The following is a 6,763-nucleotide window of genomic DNA, read 5'->3' as shown; positions in this document are numbered from 1 at the left end:
GTAAACTCTTAATAGCGAATGATATGTATTGGGTAGTATTGTAAAGTCTTCTATATGCTTAATTATATGCTTGCATGATGTGATCATGTAATTGTAATGGGTTGGAAAGATGAGGTTGTGAAGCTTAAACCTAAAACCCTCTCTGTTAATGATGATGCCTTGGTATAAAAGAAGGCTTGATGAACTAAAAGAATGAGGTTAGTGGATCGGGTGTCACGTTCCGACACCAGGATATTAGTAGTGGATCGGGTGTCACGTTCCGACACCAGGATAGTAGTAGTGGATCGGGTGTCACGTTCCGACACCAGGATAGTAGTAGTGGATCGGGTGTCACGTTCCGACACCAGGATAGTAGTAGTGGATCAGGTGTCACATTCCGACACCAGGATAGTAGAGGATCGGGTGTCACGTTCCGACACCAGGATAGTAGAGGATCGGAGTGTCATGTTCCGACACCAGGATAGTAGTAGAGGATCAGAGTGTCACGTTTCGACACCAGGATAGTAAAAAGAATGAATCGTGAATTATGTTAATATACTCAAATTTAAAGAACCTATTTCCCAAACGAGTATGATGTGGAGGCGTGAGTCCTCATAGATGTGCTTGGGTTGTGGCCAATGCTTATGGTACTTGTTATTGTTATCTGTTGAGTATGATAGTCGATTTTATGTTATTATTTGATATTTATTGTTTTCTATTTTGAGTTGGCCGATGATACCTACTCAGTACTTGTGTCTTGTACTGACCCCTACTTATATTTGTTTTCTTGTTATTTGTGGAGTGCAGCAAACGTGCCAACAACTTCGACTCATCCGCAACTCTAGCCAGACTTCAGCATAATCAGATTTCAGGGTGAGCTATTGTTCCTAGCTCGGACTGGATTCTTTCTTTCACGTCTTGATGTCTTGAAGTTCGGACATGGACCATCTGTTACTTATTTTAGCTTCCTAGATACTCTTAGATTTAGTAATTGAGGATAGAATGTTCTTGTGGTGATGACTTCCAGATTTTGGGGATAGTAATTGATAAATTTTAGAAGTTATTAATTGATTTCGTTAATGAGTCTTAAGTCTTCCGCATTATATTCTGTTTATTATGGTTGAAATGTTAGGGTTTAGATTGGTTGGTTCGCTCACATAGGAGGGTAAGTGTGGGTGCCACTCGCGGCTCGTTTTGGGTCGTGACAGTCTAGCTCTGAATATCTGCGAAATTTTAACTATTATACTTAGCTTTGTTCAATGGTGTAGGTGCACTAGCAGATGATGGAGCAAGTCTGTTTTGCTTTTGTTCAAAGAGTTAAAAGAGCTGTTTAAAGATATCCTAGATAAATGTTTTATTCGACCAAGTGTCTCACCTTGGGGTGCTCCGATCTTATTTGTGAGGAAGAATGATGGTTCCCTTAGAATATATATACATATTACCGTCAGTTGGACAAGGTTACCATCAAGAATAAAGTATCCACTTGAGTTCTTTGACTTGGAAGAATTGCAAGGAAGATTGAGTAAGGATACACATTCAATCAAAGAGATTCCCTCTAATCAGCCTATCGAGTCTCTAGCTTTCCCAAATCTATCTAAGAGTGATGAAGTATCAATGAGTAATTAAGATGTTGTAGAAGACCCCATATTAACTCCATCAACTAGAAAGTCCTCACAAAATTCTCAGGAAGACATTGCACCTCAAGTAATTCTCAATACCCCTCCTTCTCAACTACCACAAAGATTAAATAGGTGTCCCTACAAAACAATATGAACCCGATCTTAGAACCAAGGCCAAATATCCAATTAATAACTATATCTCAAGTCATATATTATTTGATTCAGATGTTTTAATTGTTAATCAATTATCCAAAGTATGAAAACAATATGAACTTAATCTTAGAACCAAGGCCAATTATCCAATTAATAACTATATATCAACTCATAGATTATTGGATCATATGCTGTAATTGTTAATCAATTATTTAAAGTATTTATTCTAGTAGTGTGCACAAAGAATTAACAAATCCAAAATGGACAAAGGGAATGAATGGAGGGATGGAAGCCTGGTAAAGAAACTCAACTTGGGAGTTGGTTCCACTGCCAAGAGAAAAAAAAGACAATTGGTTGTAAATGGGTATATACTGTAAAAATTAAAAGCATATAGAAGCATTAATTGATACAAGGCAAGAGCACGAGACATTAACAAATCCAAAATGGACAAAGGGAATGATTGAAGAGATGGAAGCCTTGTAAAGAAATTCAATTTGCGAGTTAGTTCGGCTCCTAAGAGAAAAAAATTGATTGTAAATGGGTATATATTGTGAATCTTAAAAGAATATAGAAGCATTGATAAATACTTGGTGAGACTAGTCGCGAAGGGTTATGCTCAGAAGCAAGGAGTCGATTATTAAGAAACTTCTGCACTAGTAGCCAATCTCAATACTATATATATTCTTATATCTATTGCAGTAAATAGAGATTGCCTTTTATCACAATTTGTAAAAAAAAAAATCCTTTCTAAATAGTAACTTGGAAGAGAAGTATACATGAAATTTCCACTAGAAATTAAACAAAGGACAATGCATAAAGAAAAAAATATGCAAATTGAATAAATTATTAGCTAAAACAGTAACCTATGGGTTGGTTTGGGAGGTTTGCATCAGAGATGAAGTCTGTTGGTAACTTGCAAAGTAACTCCGACAATACTTTGTTTATTAAACAAAATGGGAAGCGGAGGGAGGTAACAACATTGATTGTATATGTTGATGATATTGTATTAAATGATGATGAACCCGAAGAAATGAAGAAACTACAACAATACTTAGCCACCAAATTTGAAATGAAAGACTTTAGACAATTGCGATATTTTCTAGGTATTGAAGTGTCAAGGCCAAGACAAGGAATCTCTCTTTTCTTGTAGAAGAATGTATTGGATTTATTAAGAGAATTTAGAACGATTGATTGCAAACTAGATGGAATACCGATGGAGATGAACCTGCAACTTGGAATTTCCTCTATGCAACAATTAGTAGACAAAGTTTGTTATCAACGACTAGTTAGGAAGTTGATCTATATAACACATACAATCTTATATTGCATATTCGGTAAGTGGAGTAAGTCAGTTTATGCAAAATCTAATTAAAGAACGCATGAATACACTACATAGGATCCTAAGGTATTTGAAAAATGCTCCTAAGAAAGGGTTGATGTATTCAAATAATGAAGCACCAACTTTTGAAGGCTACACCGATATTGACTGGGATGGAGAATGCTCATTCAGGAGATTACATTTGTTGAAGGTAATGTTGTTACCTGGAGAAGTAAGAAACATATAATTTTTTTCAATCAAGTGCAAAAGCGGAATTTCAAGGTATGACACATGGGCTACTATGGATCCAAAGAGTTCTGCGTGATCTTTAAATTGAAAGTCTGCAATTGAAATAGCATAAAATTCAGTGCAACACGATCGCACTGAACATGTTAAAGTAGATCATCATTTCATTAGAGAAAAACTTGATTAGAAGATCATCTAGTATTCATATGTAAAGTCTATAAATCAACTCGTGGATGTCCTCACAAAGGCAGTAGTAGAAAAATATTTCATGAAGCGATTGAAAGGGCTGTACATGATAGATATCTATGCACTTACTTATGGTGGACTATTGACGATAAGATATCTGATTCAGATCTCATGATTATAGGAGATCGTAGTTCTAGAAAGATTTTTTACATCTATATTTATTTATTGCCTCTTATATGTACATTTCTTAAAATAGAATTCTACCTAAAATAGAATTCTAGGTTTTCTCTTTATGTATATAAATACACATATAGTACAATGAATAGAAGAAGAGAACACTAGTTTTCTTTATGTAAGCACGCGACTTTGTTCAACAAAGAGAGACCAAAAATTACATAGAAAAATATTTGATTAAAAAATGCGATAGTTAGAGTAGCTTCAAGTCAAAAGTGACTAAGGAGTAAGGATACAAGCGAGCTACAAGCCTTAGATTGTCTCTATTACAAATATAAAGTATTTGAGTGAGTTGATGAATGAATTATTAGATCTTACCATACCTTAGGAAAATAAGTAGACTTTTATATATATATATATATATATATATATATATATATATATATATATATATATATATATATATATATATATATATATATATATTATTGAATATTAAATATGATAGGGTTAAAGGATATTTAAATGTATAATTAAAAATTAAGGAAAAAAATGTACCAAATGACATAGTGTATAAAATAAATTTCAGATTTGACTCATTATAATCAGTTAAATTAATTATTTAAAGAAATACCTATTAGTAAAATAAGCGTAGTAAAAGGAATAATTCAAAATTTTCATTTCAAATTTATGGATAGATTTTTCATTTTAAAAAATAGTTCTAGTGCTTGATTTAACAGGTTTGTTACACTTTGTTCTTTGCATGATCTTAGATCAGCGCCAACTCTACCCTTAATTTAGGAGGTAGGGGGCTCAAGATTTTACCCCCAATAAATTATGTGTTTATTTTTTAATAGAAAAATTAATTATTTATAATAAAAAGTATATATATATATATATATATTTATATATATATATATATATATATATATATATATATATATATTGTAACGATCTGTTTAGTCGTTTTGAGCAGCAGACTTTGATTCTGGAAAAACTGACAGAAACGACGGACCCCACGACGGACCGTCATGGGCAAGACGGACCGTCGAGGGGGTCTCGTTCCAAAATACTTAGAATTCTAAAAAATGGGCACTGAAATCGACTCTCTGAACTTCGTAACGGAATGGCAGGACGGACCGTCACAGGTGTGACGGACCGTCACAGACTCTTCAGAGAAATTGAGTCTCTGAACTCTGTGACGGAGCAGCAGGACGGACCGTCGCAGGCGCGACGGGCCGTCACAAGCTGCATAATCCCAGGCAGGGTCGGATTCTTTAAATGTTTTAAGGGACGTTTTTGACTATTCCTGCTTTAATTATAAAGTTAGTGGGTTAATGTTAATAAGTCTAATTACTTGGGGGTTAAAAGAGGTAACCTTAAGTTAATTAGTGGGTTATTATTGCCACCTTTTATTCTTAATTATATGCTAATTAGGGTAAAAGAAAGAGGGTTTGAATAAGAAAATTTGAAAGGACAAGAGAGGGAGAAAACGAACGAACAGGGAGAGAAGAAGAACAAAGCTTTGGGAATTTGCTTGCTTGATCACTAGTCTTCGGTGGAGGTAGGTTATGGTTTTTATACTATTCGTAGTAAACTCGTAACAGCGAATGATATGTATTGGTAGTATTGTAAACCCTTCTATATGCTTAATTGTATGCTTGCATGAATGTGATTATGTAATTGTGATAAAATAAGCATGATGAAGCTATTGAATCCTAAATCTTGAGAAACCCTAATCTACTTTGTTAATGATGATGCCTTGGTATAAAAGAAGGCTTGATGAACGAAAGTAGTGAGATTAGGGGATCGGGTGCCACTTTCCGGTACCAGGATAGTATATGAGGATCGGAGTGTCACGTTCCGACACCAGGATAGTATATGGATCGGGTGCCACGTTCCGGTACCTGGATAGTATATGAGGATCGGAGTGTCACGTTCCGACACCAGGATAGTATATGGATCGGGTGCCACGTTCCGGTACCAGGATAGAATATGGATCGGGTGTCACGTTCCGACACCAGGATAGAATGAGGATCGGAGTGTCACGTTCCGACACCAGGATAGTATATGAGGAGCGGAGTGTCACGTACCGACACGAGAGGAATAAAGATAATGAATCTTGAAAGATGTTAATATACTTAATCTAATGAACCTAATTCCCAAATGAGTATGATGAGGAGGTGTGAGTCCTCATTGATGTGCTTGGTTTGTGACCAAGGGTTATGGTAATTGTAAATGCTGCATGCTAAGGATATTAGTTGATTTTATGATGTTACCTGATATATACTGTTTTCTATTTTGAGTTGGCCGATGATACCTACTTAGTACTTGTGTTTGTACTGACCCCTGCTTGTATTTGTTTTCTTTGTTAATTGTGGAGTGCAGCAAACGTACCGTCGTCTTCAACTCAACCGCAACTCTAGCCAGTCTTCATTACTCCGGATATCAGGGTGAGCTAATGCTTCTAGCTTGGACTGGATCTTCCTCTTCATGTCTTGATGCCTTGACGTTCCGGCATGGACTAGCTTTTACTTGTTTTAGCTTCTTAGATACTCTTAGATTTAGTAATTTGAAGTAGATGTTCCTGTGATGATGACTTCCAGATTTTGGGGATAATAATAGTTGTTGAGTTTTTAGAAGTTATTGAATTGGTTTTTATTAATGAGTTTAAGTCTTCCGCATTACTTTCTGTTGATATTATATTGAAATGTTAAGGTTTAGATTGGTTGGTTCGCTCACATAGGAGGGTAAGTGTGGGTGCCAGTCGCGGCCCGATTTGGGTCGTGACATATATATATATATATATATATATATTATTTCGTTTTCTTTAATCCCAAAAAATGCTTCATTTTCTTACGCTCTCTACGCTAATACTCACATTATTTATTTATTTTTAATTCCTTTTAAACTCTCTTCTTTTATTTTCTGATAAGTCAGATTAATACTATGTCAAAACTATGAATCAATAGTTGAAAAGTGTTAAACAAAGTGTTGTAAATTCTTTTTGTATTTCTTCTTAAATTTTCAAGTATTACAACAAGCATAGTAAAATGTGGGGCATATAAAATTATCAGTTTCTTGAATC

The sequence above is a fragment of the Solanum lycopersicum genome, chromosome 2, assembly GCF_036512215.1.
Source record: "Solanum lycopersicum chromosome 2, SLM_r2.1".
Lineage (NCBI taxonomy): Eukaryota > Viridiplantae > Streptophyta > Magnoliopsida > Solanales > Solanaceae > Solanum > Solanum lycopersicum.
This window is presented reverse-complemented; position numbering follows the sequence as displayed.